The sequence below is a fragment of the Polypterus senegalus genome, chromosome 8 (genome assembly GCF_016835505.1).
Source record: "Polypterus senegalus isolate Bchr_013 chromosome 8, ASM1683550v1, whole genome shotgun sequence".
NCBI lineage: Eukaryota > Metazoa > Chordata > Cladistia > Polypteriformes > Polypteridae > Polypterus > Polypterus senegalus.
In genome coordinates, this window is record NC_053161.1 from 173,910,169 (window position 1) to 173,926,431 (window position 16,263).

The window sequence follows — 16,263 nt, forward strand, 5'->3', positions numbered from 1 at the left end:
GTACTCCAACTTCCACGTTCTTCCGCTACATAAATCCCGATCAGAGTGAAAACTAACGCTCGTGCACGCGCCTTCTGTCCCGCCCCAACTCCTCCCAGAATTACGCCTCTTTGAATATGCAAATGAATATAAATCGCCCTTAAGCTCAGCCTTCTGTGAAAAGACAATGGGAAAAGCAGGAGGGAAAATATAAGAATTTCAGCGAATATCAAGTGGAGGCAAAGGAAAAGCATACAATTTGTTCAAATAAACCGTGGTATAATCAACAAAAGGAAGTTGATCGAGTGACTTAGCGTGTTGGAGAAACTTGAAAGCTCACATTCACAAAATCGCACAGTGCCGGAAATAAAAAAGAAGTCACATATCAAAGTCGCCGTGAAAAGCCGAGTTGTAGCCCACCGTCTGAGTGTCATATGAAAGCTTATTAGGGTACAGAGAAAAAAGGCACACGGTGGGGAAAAAGCACGAAATGTCAACTTCAATCTCGACATTTCCACTTTAATCACGTAGTTTATTCTGTCATTAAAGTAGAACATCATAAACTTCATCTTAAAATCGTTTAATTAACCAGTTTCTCAAATCACATCGTAATTAAAGTAGCACGTTAAATGCTTTGTTTTGTATTTGATCTTCTACTCGTATGTGATCTGTGTGTGTGAATCACTACTTGCTTCTTAAACCGGCTCTCTTCCTCCAACTGGACACAGAATCCATTACATTCGTGATATTACAGCTCTCTGAATAACTAAAATACTGAGATGTATACGTGATGTCATTTTCATGATGATAGGAGTTAAAGCACGTTATTAAACATGGGTTTCACGGCGCAGTGATTGTGTGTGACCATTCAATTAAATAATTTATTGCAGCAGTACTCAGGGGCGGCTCTAGGCTTGTGGTGGCACTGGGCAGAGGAAGAATCGGTGGCTCCTTCACCCGCCGATGTCAGTAAGGTAGCTTATGCCCGGTGGATGGCCACATCCGTTGCAGACACTGCATAGCCGCCTCGTGCTCATGACACAAGCATTTAACTTTTGCCGAAATTTGTAGCTGCGTTTTTAGCTGTGTTGTTATTTTCTCTTTCTGTTTTATATTCAATATATATTGGCGTAGCCGCCACTGTAGGCCTTGCTTTTCTTTCCCCAAATACCCAATCACCACACAATCAGCTCTGTAATAGAAGTTAAACCATCTGTAAGCTTAGAGCGCCGATTCTTCAAAACGTTTAAGGAACATTGAAATATCTTCGTAGTACATGTTTAATTATTCTATCCTTCACGACACTCCCAGTGAAGAATATACAGTAGATTATTTAAACTAAGTTAAAGTTTTTATCTGTATAATATAATAAACATATTTTGCTACATTTCACCTTAAAATGATATCGTCATCATATGTAAATACGCGCTTTATAAAGTGGCTCAGGTTGTGAGATATTATAACTGTAGTGCAAGTTTACAGTGGGGTGATTGTACTTATAAGTACAAACCGTTCTACAAGGAGCAGTGATTGAGTGCGTTTATAGTTCTTGGGATGAAACGGTTTCTGAACCGCGAGGTCCGTACAGGAAAGGCTTTGAAACGTTTTGCCGTGTCTGAGACAGCGTGTCCATGAAGCTGTATATAATTCTCTTTCCGATCAGCTGCTGCTGTGATTCACACTCAGATACAGTGATATAAATACTCCGAGTCGTGCAGTGAGAGTAATATGGAAAAAGATGATCCGCTGTGGCAACTCCTAACGGGAGCGGCTGAAAGAAGAAGAAGAAGGTGCAGTGAGAGTAACAACGCTAAAGCAGTTATGGTATTTGGAATACTATGGCTATTCCCTGGACCATTCTATTGTTACAAGTTAATTACAATCAGATGTGTTACACTAATAAACAATATGCGGTTAGTTTCTGTGTATTTATAAAGCCGTGTCAGGAAAATAATGAGTAATCACACAAGAACAATAGCATTGCTTTGACACTGGGTGCCGCCAGTCTGCAAAACCGAGCGGAGAACTTGCGTACGACAAGGTATGAGGTACCGTGGAAAAGTGCGTGGCTTTACTCCAAGTGTAGGTTTTATACATCGCGATTTGAACGTGGAAAAGTTCTTACGCAACATTTCTGTGCGTACGCACCGTTTATACATGAGGCCCCTGGCCTGTGTATGTTCATCTATTTGTGTCCAGATTTTTATAGCTTGTATGTTTGTTGCCCAGTAATAAAACTGAAAGTTAGGTAGAGCCATGCCACCTTCTGTCTTAGGTCATTGCAGGGTCGCTCTTTTGATGCGTGGATGTTTTGAATTCCAAATAAATTAGGTTATTGCTGAATCTAATTGCTTAAAAAATGATTTATTGAGGTATATTGGAATGTTGTAAAATAAAAAGAGAAACTTGGGGAGGATATTCATCTTAACAATGTTAATTCCTCCAGCTAGATTGAGATGAAGGGTTGACCATCTATGCAAGTCTTGCTTAATTTTTTCCATATAGACGGCAAAATTTTGTTGATAAAGAGCTTTATGTTTACTTGTGATGTTTACCCCATGGTATTTAAACTGATCTGCAATGATAAAAGGGAAGGTGTCCAATCTACTATTGTGTGCTTGAGAATTCACTGGAAAGAGGTACAAAGGATAGAAATGCAGTTACTTTATTAAACATGTCTGAAGTCGCTCACAAAGATGAAGCCTCACAAACATCAGGATTTAATATTAGCAAAGAGGAAACTAATGTTAGCTTGACCAGGTCTGAGGGGGAGGCTAATGTTATAGTAATAAGGAGCAGGAGAAAAACAAAAACACAGAGGCAAGAGGCCAACAATAATGATGACGAAGCCCGAGCCCATCTGATGATTTGTGGCAGAAACCTGACAGTATTTCTTGGTTTCTCTAGACTCTGCATTATGGGTAAACTCTTTAAAACCCTGGTTCTTTAATAGCAGTTTATGGTTCTTTACTGGGTTGTGTGGTTCCTCGGCTTGACCAAACATCATTTTATTCTGGGAATAGCCTTTACAAAAAACGCAATCTTTCATGTTTGGTAGGCTAACTAGCAGGAAACTAACAGATTAAGCAAACCAGCTTGTGTTACTGTATGCAGGGAGAGTCCCATTAATAATCATGAGCCACTGGTATTTCACAAATCTGTGATTATCAATTGATGGTCATTTACTTTATGGAGCTGTTGTGTGGATGGGTCTTTTGAAGAGAAAAAAAAAAAAGGTTCTCCCTTTGGCATCACTCTGAAGGACCACTCTGGCACCTTTATTTTTAAGGGTGTACAATGAACAGAGCAAATAAGAGATCTGCTTATGTGGCAAAGGTCTTTATTTTAAAAAGAAGTAGAGGAGCATATTGGGGAGACGGAGAAGAAAAAAATAAGTTTGTCGAGATTAAAGTCAACATGCCGACTTCATTCTCGTAGTTTATTTTGTCATTAAAGACGTTGATGGAGAGGTGCAAACGGATTTAAGATGGGCCAGGATTACAATTTTTGTCGTAGGCTTTTCTAATTCTAGTGACAATCGCTATGTGCTTCTTAAACTGACTCCCTCTTGCACTGAGAGGAGCCGCAGGCAGCGATTGCCACACAGAACAAATTCATTTCATGATATTCCTGCTCCCTGAACATTTAGAATGCTAAGATAAATACTTGAGATCATTTTCACGATGAAATGTATTAACACTAGAATTACCAGAGCCTACGAAAAAACTCGTAGATCCATCCCACCTTAAAATGCTTCTCACCTCTCCATCAGCGTCTTTTGTCCTTTAAATGTGTTGATAAGCATCAAACACCCTGCTATCACATCCCCCACCTAAAGTCTGTTTACCTGCATGTCAGTTGCTTACAACAACATTTATTTCTATAGCACACTTTCATACAAATGATGTAGCTCAAAGTGCTTTAGATGATGAAGAAAGAGAAAGAAGACAAAATAAATAAGAATTAAAATAAGGGAACACTAACATAGAATAGAGTTGTATAGAGCGAGAAGTCAAGCAAAATTACACTTTTTATAAATACCATATCGTTATTTGGAACACTTGCATTTCATGTGTATTCCGCGTCTACAATGATCTATGCACAGTAAACACATCGTTAAAACAGAAACGGTTTTCATGCTTTAGTAATAACTGCCAAAATGTAGACATGAAGAGTATAATGTGTGAAGCCTGAATTCCAAATATCAAAGAAACACTTTCACAAAAGATACAAGTATAACAGAACAAATGCGCTACAACCCAACTATAACCGAAGAAAAAGAAGTCAGGTTAGTGTTGCTTGTTGTCCCGACTTCTCGGGTTGTATACTGGTTAGAGCTGCTGACTCCAATTCAGAAGGTTCGGGGCTCGAGTCTTAACATCTCCCAAAATAAACGTTTTGACTAGTGAGCTGTTAATATTATACAGTAAAAGCAAACATTTGATTTGCGTCTGTAACAGCCGTTGTAAATGTATAGTACTTATCAAAGTTAGCGTCTTTTTTTTAGTTTTACTTTATTTACTTTTCTTCTTACAGCATAAAGTCACTAGTATACTGCAGAGCTTCCTCCGTTTGATCATCAAGGGCATGCTCAGAAATTACACGTGTAATGCCATGAAAAATACCTGCTGACACTTTAGTATGCGAGCAATGGTATGAGAATGCAGTCAGACGTTTTTTCTGGGCACATACACCACGCTAGTGTTTAGATCTGGACAGTGTAGCGCTGGCAAGCTTTGTAAGCCGTGCTGTCTCTTTGAAGGACAGGTGATTGGCCGGATGACGGCGGACTTTCGCCTTTACGCCTGGAGGAGCTGCGTTGTTCTTATATGTGAGTGGACGTTTCTTGCGGGGAGGGCTTCTGTCTACTCCGTGCTTCAGTTTCCTTTCAAAGTCATGTAGGATGTGGGGTTTTGTTCTGCTATATTGACCCTGCTAGTGTATGGGTGTGTTGCTCGTGTTCACCCTGCGATGTGCTGGCGCCGCAATCTGAATTGTTCCTGCCTCGCACATGATGCTTGCTGGGATGAATGCAACCCTGAATGGATGGCATAATTAAACATGTATAATGAAGATATTTCAAAGTTCCTAACAGACCGTGTCCTAAGTTTATAGCTAGTTTTAATTTCACAAAGACGTTTATCATGTGGTGATTGGTTATGTGGAGAAAGAAAAAGGACAGATAGCAACTAGGGGTTTGGTACATTTGACAGGGACAGCACTCCTGTAATAAGGAAAGCCTGCTCAGAAGAACATCCATGGATTTTCATGTTTGTGTCTCCGACCACCAGCTCACAAACCCAACATTTACACTATAGTTCAGCTAAACCTGTGCGATACCCATTCATTCACCCAGCTTCTCTACACTGAATGTACACCTGCCATAAAGGTTCTCTACACTGAAACTTGCACCTGGGGACCCCTTACTGCGAGGGGGCAGCACTACCTTAATGCCCCCACATGTTTAATACACACTTTAATGCATTTCATCCTGAAAATGATATCAAGTATTTATCTTAGCATTCTAAAATGTTCAGAGAGCAGGAATATCATGAAGTAAAAGTATTCTGTGTGACGATCGCTGCTGGCACCTCCTTAGTACAAGAGGATGTCAGTTTAAGAAGCGTAGTGATTAACAGCTGGGTCTGGGAACACTTAATACAAAGCATTTAATGTGCTACATTAGTTATGATGGGGTTTGAGAAAATCTAGTAAATTTCATTTTTTTTTTTTTTTTATTCATTTTAAATTGAAGTTTACGACATGGCAAAGTTAAACTACAGACAGTAAAAACAAGGGTTTAAAGAGGAATTGTCCACTCTAATCTCGATATAAATGTCAAGATAACAGTGGATATGTCGAGAATAAAAACTTTTTACTTGACATACGCTTTTTTTTTTTTTTCCTCTCCGTGGCCCTAATAAACTTCCCGTAAAGAAGCCATTTTGCCTTTGTGTGTTTATTTTATTTATTGTTCTGCAGTCTGTTCAGATCTACAGGTTACCCTGCTTACGTACACATTCCTAAAATGTATTGTGTGCATTTCGTTTTGATTGTTTTTTTTTTTTTTTGGCTAAATTGAGCTTCAAGATTTTTTTTCAAAAGAGAAAGGTGATCATTTGAAATGAAATAAAGAAAGGGTTTCCTGTGGTTTGCCTCACTTTCTAAATATGATGTATGTTGGAAACGACAGCAAAACTGTGGTTCAGAAATCATTAATTAACGCTTGATTGCATAGATTCCAATAGCAACTCACATTTATAAGACCTTCTTTTGGAATTTAGAAGAATGCATACGGGTCACTGGTGTCTGCGACTCCTTGTTACAGTATATTTCATTTGATTTGTCTCGGTGTGTGTGTGTGTGTGTGTGTGTGTGTGTGTTTGTGTACGAGATGCTGATGCCCAGGGTCACCTGTGAATCCCCTTAAATTGTCTGACTTGCAGCAGCAGCAGTCATGATATTTCAATGACACGATCTGCAGGTCAGTAGGTGACCACAGATTAAACATATAAAGTGATTATGATCTTCTGGACTGGATGGTTGGGGGCTTTGGGCGGTTATTTTGACAGAGGTAGTGTCAACATCCTAAAATTCAGTTCCGCTACAGTTGAGTAATATTGCCTAACACCAAATGCAGTAGAACGCACACTATAAACAAGTGTGATCTTACGATCGGTGTAGGCTCTCTTAATGGGACAGAATCAATCAATAGTTCTTGCATATTAATCTTAACAGGGATAAAACAATACGTTTATTGTAATTTTTTTGGCTGGATGACACGCGTAGGATTAGATCTTTTTGGGGGGTTGTGTGAACCCAAGGCCGCTTGTGTCGATGCTTTGAAATACAACCAAGTCTTGATAACGTCAAGTGAACCGGAGGAAAATACACTAAAGAACAACAACGACACGGCGGCCACATGGAGATTCACTCGAGCAAAGCACGCTGGTGGGTTGACTGACATGAACGCGCAGCTCGCTTCCGATTCCAGTCGCGTGCATTAACCGAGTGGAGCAAACGAAAACTCAAGTATGCACAAAATACAGCCCCCGAGTACTTACCCTTTCTCTGTCGCTCGGTGATGCGATTCTAAACTCGTTCTACTCCTGCTTGAGATGGCTCTAGCCGCAGACGACACTCTTGTCCAGCTTCGTACCACTTCCTTCTTCTTATAACAGCATTGCGGCAGAGAGGAGATCGCCAGCCGTCGCTTTTTATGACGTCACGAAACACGTCATCATACAACTTGCTAGAAGTACTGTAGTTGAATCGGAGATTAATAAAAGGTAAAGTACCACTTCCAGTTAGCGGAAACAGCCCAAATGTTGATAGAAATCTACGTTTTGTACCTAATACTTGTATGCAAAATTCGGTTGACCTAAGCGAGAGTGTACTCTAGTTATCGTGTTTATATTCACACGCACACACACATAGACAGAATTCAAAAAATGTATTTTCGGACGTATGGAGGTCTAAACGTCGAGATTCAACAAAATCTAGACCTCGACTCTTTGGGCGACTGCAATGCTTTCCCTATACTTGGTATACATGAGAGGAAATACAATACATTTTTTCATACATTTTTTATTGAAGAAATAAAAGGCATTTTTAAAAATAAAAAAGTGAAAGATGTGGGAACAATGTTTCTCAAAAAAATACACACACACACAACAGTGAGAGTGAAATGAGTGGAAAAATCAGTACTCATAAAGATGTATTAATGCTAAATGCATTTAACTAGAACACAAACACAATGAAAATGGCCAACAATGGGGAGGTGTTAAAAACTATTAGGTAAAGGGAACACAAATATATTTGCGGATTTTTACCTTAATATTAATTAAAAAATATTATCCAAGGTTTTGAACACAGTAACAGTGAATCATTAAATTTGTCAAAAAAACAGCTTAAATCTATTTTAACTTTATGAAGAAGATGCTACTCAGAGTCAAAGAGTTATCATCCAGCAATATTCAATAAAAAATGTGTTCTATTTAAATTGATACTTTTCCTGATCTGTCCCTTAAACATTGTTCAGAAATATTTTTATTTCACCTTTGCTTACAAGTGTAGCTCAGATTGCTCGACAAAAATATACATTTACAAAGAAAATGGAAGGCGTTATAAAAGTAAATAAGAAACAAATGGAGGGGTCCTTGTCCTTTGTAATAAATACACTGCCTGGTCAAATGGCCGGAGACAAAGACAAACTTGCAGCCTTCAAGGATACTGGAGATAATAAACCTCTGGGGGTCCCAAGCCAAAGCCCCCCTCTACACATCCCAGCATACATAATTGTTCCATTTCAGGATGTCTTGTGAACTTTTCTTCTTTCTGGCATCACAGGCAGTCAGAGTTTATGTACCAGATGGTGGAGATGCAGGTGGCACCGCTGCAATAAACTGGAAAAAGAAAACGAGAAAACCAGCAGAAGTTAGTGCCCAGTGCAGATCTTACAAACTGTACACAGTACCATTTCTAATCTATTACAACCAATGCAAGGAATGAAGAAAAAGCCAAATTAGAAAAGTGGGCTTGGTGAAGTTTTTGAAATGCTTGACATTTGTAGCCTGGCACTTCTCTGTTGGCAAAGCATTCCATAGTACCGAAAGCTGGCAGTTTTTATGGTTGATCTTGGAATAAAAAGAAAAGCAACATTTGAGAAAGGAAATGTTGGGAGCAGACACTCCAAAATACAGGCAGGGTCTAAAATACTCAAAGCCTTTTAATTATTTAATAGAACCTTGAAATCAATTCTATGTGAGACAGGCAGCCAGTGTAATGAGACTGAGACAGTTTTCAGAAGAAAAACAAAAAGGCCAGTACCTCCTGATCACTTGGCAAAGGCATAGCAGATCAGAGCAGGGATTGAGATGAAGGATTCTAGAAGTGCCGGGCAGGAGGCTGCTACTTCAACATGGCACACATCTCTCCATCCTTCTTCTTTAACTGCTGCCTCATAACATGACCAGACTCTTCTGCTTCACTGTAACTGTTAAAAACATAAACACAGTAGATACACGATGTTCACTCACGGAGTTCAAACATTAATAAAGTGTACCCTTAATTCTTGTTCTGCCTTCTTTCTTGGTTCACCTGTAGATCAATTATTACCAAAGTAAACCATCACAATAGATAAAGGTCTGCTTAGAGTAAAGTCTAACTAATGACATTATTTTTTTTAATTACTGTGTTTTTTTGTTGGATTTTGAAAGAACCCCAACTTAGTTATTATATGTAGCATCATTTATTTTCTTTTATATTACACATACAGTAGACATTGTGCTACAATTTCTGTATATCTGAACTTCTAATGTGATGTGCTCAGGTGTCATTACTTACATGAAAACATCTTTGTTTTTCTCTCCTGCCTTAGTTTTGTTTAAATTTAAAATTAAGTCTCAGTTCTTTCAAAATCCAACAACAAAGCACAGTAACATAAGAAAATAAATGTTATTTTGAAAAATGGAACATCATCCCTGTTTAGTGACTGCTGGTACTGATGTGTTTCTGAGGCTTTCCTATCTAAAATTAAAAAGCCAGTGTTAGTCGCTGGACAGAGTGAGCAAACATACAGTACAGCATTCAAGGCAGCAAAATATTACAGATCAAATAATAAATATGGGGAGGCTTTGCAGGAATTGTGCACAAATTATTTTTGAAACTGAAAGCCTCAGTAGTCATACCTGTAGAAACAGCAAATCTAACATGAACTGCACATCATCTCATATTGGGAATATGAAAATCAGAATAAAAGAACATCCAGTTGTGTCTCAGAATTCGCGTACACTGGCATCTATTCAGGTCGATTACCACCAGGCATCATGTAGGATCAACAAAAAAAATAGAAAAACAATGCCCCTTTATTATAACTGCAGCAATAAGAAATAAGTTATTTCTAAGGTGCAAGCCTTCTCCATTATATTCAGTTAAATGTATGTGTGTGTACTTCTATAAGCATATAATACGTGACAACAGCAGGTGCCCAGCAGGTCACTGTGCCACATCAGAAGCATACCACACTTCTCTGATGGCTTTGGATATAAATTTAAAAATTGCCTGGTCTGAGCCTTAGACGTTTTTTCTTCCAATCAAAGTTAAAGAAATCCATTTCAAAATTATGAATAAATAGTGCCCAAATAAATTAATTCACAAGTATGACATGAATATATCCCCAAAATGTAGTTTTTGTACAGATAAAGACAAATTCCCTCTTACATTTCTTTTACTTCTGCTCTTATTCCAAAATGTTTTATAAAGATTTATTTCTGTTACTGTCTTGAATGACAAAACAATATCTTACTGTTTAAGTATTGTTCTTTTTGAAGCCTAAGGACTAATACTAAATGTTGGAAAATGTAGTAACTGTGGTTTGCTTGCTTGGTACATTTCTGATACATAAGTGTAAAGTTCAGAAGGTTAGGCCCTCTATTACATCTTTCTGTATGGACATTAATCTGCTAGAAGAGGGGTCGCCAACTCCAGTTCTGGAGGACCACCATGGCTGCAGGTTTTCATTCTAACCCCCTTTTTTTTTAATTGAGTGCCCCGTTTGTGCTACTAATTAACTTCTTGTGAACTCATTTTAATTGAATTGTTTTTTTAAGATTTTTTCCACTGAATTTCTTCATTTCTTTCCTTAAATGGCACCCAAACAGAAATTTAACATGAAGTGAGTGAGTCAACAGAAGACCAATTAAGTCAGGACCTCAAACTCCTACCAATTTCACTCCAACCAGCTGCTTAATGAGGTGACAGTTCTTGTTGTTAATTAAACTCGTTCTTTAATTCCGTGGCTTGTTGCTGCTCTCATTGTGCAATGGCAGACATTTCCAAAATTGTTGATTTTCTCTTTTCTAACACCACAGTTAAAATGTTTTGGGGACCTGAGCAGACCAACATTCTTGAGACCTTCATCGTTCTTTATTTTCAGATATTGTATGATGGACATCAGATATTTTGGCTCATTTTATATCTCATTATTGTATGGCTCCTAATTAAGGAAAAAGAAGCAATTAAGGAGTCTGAGTCTTCATGAGCAAATCAGTTAAAATGAATTCAAAAGAAGTTAGTTAGCATCAAAAACAGGTCACTCATTAAGAAAAGGGTTAGAATGAAAACCTGCAGCCACGGTGGTCCTCCAGAACCGGAGCTCGTGACCCCTGTGTTAGAAATAGCTTTAAAAAACGAAAAAAAAACCAACACTAAAATAATTAAAATGTATAAGATATAAGATTCTGATCTGCTTCATTAACAATTTGTAATGCTATTATCTGCATCTTGCTTTCTTGTAATAACTTAGCTGTTACTACTCTTGTATGTAATTTAGCCTTCATCATATGTTTGTTAACTTCATTATGAAAAAAACTATTGTAATGATGTAATCTGATAACAACATAATAAAAAATACCGATGGCTTTGGAAGACACACTTTACACCGGTCGAGTGTCAGAAGTGCACTCCTAATTCAACACCTCGATTACATTGTTTTGCTTAATTATCAGCAAGCCGTTCACTCTTTAAGACAGAAAAAATGTGGACAAATGTTTAAAAAAAAGTACCAGCAAATGCTAATAGGAGAAGGAAGATTAGGTTAGGATCAGATGCTGATACCGCGCATTGCCGCACCCACCACACGACAAACCAACTCAGGATCCAGATTAGGCTAATAAGGTGTTACGAAAAGAATGACAGACACCCATTAATCCGTTAACCCTAATACGGAATATACTGTGACTTTAAGGTTTAAACCACGAGATTACGAAGGTGGCATTGCAACTGGAAATGAAAATCCGTATTGCCTTTTTCATCATTACGATGTACTTACAAAAAGCTGCACGTATCCATTATAAAGTTCACAGACACAGGTCGCATTTCATTTCGCTCCCTCTTCATTCGACTGGAGTTAAATTTTTCAGGTGACACATATTCTTTCAAGACGTTACAAAATTCAAAAGTTTCCGTCTTTTCCAGTAAGAAGTCCACTTATAGACAGAGATAAACGGCAACACAAAAAATGACGAATGTGTGGTAAAGCATTAGGCATGCGCGGTTCAAATCGGGCAGCGTCGTGTAAGTAAAGACGCAAAAAAAACGCAGATCGGGCACGGCACCGCAGATCTGGTAGTGACAAGCTGTAGCGTCTTCACTGACTCTCCGTCGCCCTGGATGACGTCACGTGGCTGTTTTGTCTCATTGAATGACGTTACGTGGCACATACATTAGTACATGTCTACAGTTTGCATATCAGTCATGAGTGCGGAGTGTTGAAAGACTCGCATCGCCAAAAGACAGCGGGTAAGTGCCCGGGGTTTGAGGACGCCAGAATTACTGCATGCAACTTGATTCAGAGACGAGTAACGCGTTTATGTCCGTTAATCCAACCTCAGAAACTTGTTTGTGTGAATCTCTCTGTAACCCTTCGCGTGTCTTTGTCGTGCACTGCTGTCTGTGTCTCCGTCTCACTTCAAGTGCCCAGGCACACCGACGAAAGTTAATTCTTTTCTGTTTATTCCTTTACTTGTGTCTTTCTCGGTTTGGCGAATTCGATTTAGGCGACAGTTCCACGCACTCAAACGCAGCTTTGATTTTTGCCTTTCTTCATGTAGTCGCGGTCTTCTTTTTAGCAAAAGAGAGAAACGAACTGAAAAAACTGGAGTCTGTGGCCGTGGACACGAATCGATTCGAACTGAGAATAAATACAAATATGAAGCGCAAGAAAACCGAAGTGCCACACTTTTAATCGTCTGTTAACTTTATAACAAGTGAAAGGCCTTAATTATTTGTATGTATGTATTTAAAAAGTAATACGGTTTAATGTCTAAACATCCATCCATTATCCAACCCGCTTTATCCTAACTACAGGGTCACGGTGGTCTGCTGGAGCCAATCCCAGCCAACACAGGGCACAAGGCAGGAAACAAACCCTGGGCAGGGTGCCAGCCCACCACAGGGCACACACACCTTAGGGGCAATTTAGAATCGCCAATGCACCTAACCTGCATATCTTTGGACTGTGGGAGGAAACCCACACAGACACGGGCAGAACATGCAAACTCTACTCAGGGAGGACCCGGGAAGGGAACCCGGGTCCCCTAACTGTGAGGCAGCAGAGCTACTCACTGCGCCACCATGCTGCCCAATGTCTAAATATGCTTACTCAAATTTATACCGCATATTTCTGGATTTTTTTTTTTTTTTTGTTCATTATCCTATTTTTATTTTATTACAAAAATTAACAGAGATTTGTAATTAGTGTTCCTGCCTCTGAGATCCAGCAAACTGAATTTGGACTTTCAGTTTGTTTATGTTGTGTTTTCAGTTTCCATGTGTGTCCTGTTGGTTCGTTTTCCTCATTTTTTAAAGATTCACATTTTAGTGGACTGGCCCATATGGTATGGCCCCTAGTTGGTTCCTGCCCTGTTTTCTTCCATACCTGAATTGGTTCCATTTGTATTTATTTTGTACTGCATTAGGGTGGTCAGTTGGAGGCTAAGTACTATATGGTTGATGCTAAATATTGCTTTTTTCATGCTGAGCACAACTAAGCTGTGTGGATTAGTAGGCGCACTTGGGTGAACACCACTGCCAGGTCTGGCATCCCCTCTTTCAGGCAAGGTTCTCATTGATTTAATTTGATTAGTCATAATGATCAAATAGTACTAGGGTGTTGTACCGTGTTAGCCATTATGAACGTAGTGAGAAGTCAAGCAGAATGACACCTTTTATTGGCTAACTGAAAAGATTACAATATGCGAGGCAACTCGGGCCCCTTCTTCAGGCAAGATGTTTAAGAATATGACTGTTGACAAAATTTGTTCTTCAAACTGAAAACCTGCTCTTCTGGATTGTATTTGGTAACATGCCAAAGTGCCCACCGGTGAATCCCGTTAAATTACATGACAGTCCATGGATAGGATGAAGAGGATGCTGAGGTTGTGGCTCATGGAAAGTTTTCTTAACATGGAGAACCACAGACACATGGAATATGCTAAGTAGTGTGGTAGACAATAAGACTTTAAGGACTTTCAAAACTCAGCTTGACATTTGTTTTAAGAATTAAGTACATTGGACTGGCGAGCTTTGTTGAGCTGAGCTTGGTGTTTGGTACGCTGTAGGAAATTCTTCTTTTGCATGAACTTTGACGGGTCAGCCATTACACAGTAAAGCACCCCAGGGTCAATTTTCAGGTTAAGGGCCATGCTCGAGGGTCCAGCAGAGCAGGTTCCCATCTGGCAGTCTTCTTCTTCTCGTGTCCCTAAACCAAGGTTTTAAATCCCCCTCCTGTTTCGAGCACAGGCCATACCCCTCTGTCAGTGTCCCACTTCCAGGCTCGACATGTTGATTAAGTTGATGTCTCTAAGGCGCTCGTGCCATGAGTCCAGCCTTGCTGCTTTGACTGTTGAGTCCTGGGGGTTTTGGTGTGTGAAGTAGGGTTGCACAATTTATCATTTCAACATCAGCATCGTTGTGATATGTGCATGTGCAATAGTCACATTGCAGGACTTGCAGTGTTATTTTTTGCAACATCAGTTCCCTAGAATAAGATGTACAAACAAGTGACATATAAATACAAAACGCTTTGCGGATATAGATAAATATATAGATATGTGTGTGTGTATGTATATATAGAGAGATATACAGTGCATCCGGAAAGTATTCACAGCGCATCACTTTTTCCACATTTTGTTATGTTACAGTCTTATTCCAAAATGGATTCAATTCATTTTCTTCCTCAGAATTCTACACACAACACCCCATAATGACAACATGAAAAAAGTTTACTTGAGGTTTTTGCAAATTCATTAAAAATAAAAAAAATTGAGAAAGCACATGTACATAAGTATTCACAGCCTTTGCCAAGAAGCCCAAAATTGCGCTCAGGTGCATCCTGTTTCCCCTGATCATCCTTGAGATGTTTCTGCAGCTTAATTGGAGTCCACCTGTGGTAAATTCAGTTGATTGGACATGATTTGGAAAGGCACACACCTGTCTATAGAAGGTCCCACAGTTGACAGTTCATGTCAGAGCACAAACCAAGCATGAAGTCAAAGGAATTGTCTGTAGACCTCCGAGACAGGATTGTCTCGAGGCACAAATCTGGGGAAGGTTACAGAAACATTTCTGCTGCTTTGAAGGTCCCAATGAGCACAGTGGCCTCCATCATCCGTTAGTGGAAGAAGTTCGAAACCACCAGGACTCTTCCTAGATCTGGCCGGCCATCTAAATTGAGCGATCGGGGGAGAAGGGCCTTAGTCAGGGAGGTGACCAAGAACCCGATGGTCCTCTGTGGAGAGAGGAGAACTTTCCAGAAGGTCAACCATCTCTGCAGCAATCCACCAATCAGGCCTGTATGGTAGAGTTGTCAAATGGAAGCCACTCATTAGTAAAAGGCACATGGCAGCCCGCCTAGAGTTTGCCAAAAGGCACCTGAAGGACTCTCAGACCATGAGAACCAAAATTCTCTGGTCTGATGAGACAAAGATTGAACTCTTTGGTGTGAATGCCAGGCGTCACGTTTGGAGGAAACCAGGCACCTGCTCATCACCAGGCCAATACCATCTCTACAGTGAAGCATGGTGGTGGCAGCATCATTCTGTGGGGGGCAGGAACTGGGAGACTAGACAGGATAAAGGGAAAGATGACTGCAGCAATGTACAGAGACATCCTGGATGAAAACCTGCTCCAGAGCGCTCTTGACCACAGACTGGGGCGACGGTTCATCTTTCAGCAGGACAACGACCCTAAGCACACAGCCAAGATAACAAAGGAGTGGCTTCAGGACAACTCTGTGAATGTCCTTGAGTGGCCCAGCCAGAGCCCAGACTTGAATCTGATTGAACATCTCTGGAGAGATCTTAAAATGGCTGTGCACCGACGCTTCCCATCCAACCTGATGGAGCTTGAGAGGTGCTGCAAAGAGGAATGGGTGAAACTGGCCAAGGACAGGTGTGCCAAGCTTGTGGCATCAGATTCAAAAAGACTTGAGGCTGTGATTGCTGCCAAAGGTGCATCGACAAAGTATTGAGCAAAGGCTGTGAAGTACACGTGATTTCTCAGTTTTTTTATTTTTTATAAATTTGCAAAAACCTCAAATTTTTTTTACGTTGTCATTATGGGGTGTTGTGTGTAGAATTCTGAGGAAAAAAATGAATTTAATCCATTTTGGAATAAGGCTGTAACATAACAAAATGTGGAAAAAGTGATGTGCTGTGAATACTTTCCGCATGCACTATATATATAAAATAGATGGATAGATACTTTATTAATCCCAAGGGGAAA

General features: G+C 39.7%; 2 protein-coding genes and 1 long non-coding RNA gene across 6 annotated transcripts in view; 1 reads left to right on the top strand and 2 right to left on the bottom strand.

Moving 5' to 3' along the window:
- LOC120533402 (gastrula zinc finger protein XlCGF26.1-like) overlaps positions 1-7,192 on the bottom strand; it is a 43,021-nt gene extending 35,829 nt beyond the window's left edge. The window contains exon 1 of the mRNA XM_039760263.1: positions 7,044-7,192. The gene's annotated coding sequence lies outside the window, so the exon portion shown is untranslated. The remainder of the gene's footprint in view (positions 1-7,043) is intronic.
- Positions 7,193-8,241: 1,049 nt separating this feature from the next.
- On the bottom strand, positions 8,242-12,053 carry LOC120533483. 2 transcript variants are annotated; one of them, XR_005634502.1, is made up of 3 exons: positions 11,810-12,053; positions 8,809-8,974; positions 8,242-8,384 (listed from the first exon to the last, which is right to left on the bottom strand). It is a non-coding gene; the product is annotated as an uncharacterized LOC120533483 (long non-coding RNA). The 2 variants fall into 2 exon arrangements; XR_005634503.1 differs by lacking the exon at positions 11,810-12,053 and adding an exon at positions 9,669-9,708.
- A 108-nt stretch (positions 12,054-12,161) lies between these two features.
- LOC120533417 (gastrula zinc finger protein XlCGF26.1-like) overlaps positions 12,162-16,263 on the top strand; it is a 33,295-nt gene continuing 29,193 nt past the window's right edge. For all 3 annotated transcript variants that reach the window (XR_005634491.1, XM_039760288.1, XM_039760289.1), the window contains exon 1: positions 12,162-12,279. The gene's annotated coding sequence lies outside the window, so the exon portion shown is untranslated. The remainder of the gene's footprint in view (positions 12,280-16,263) is intronic.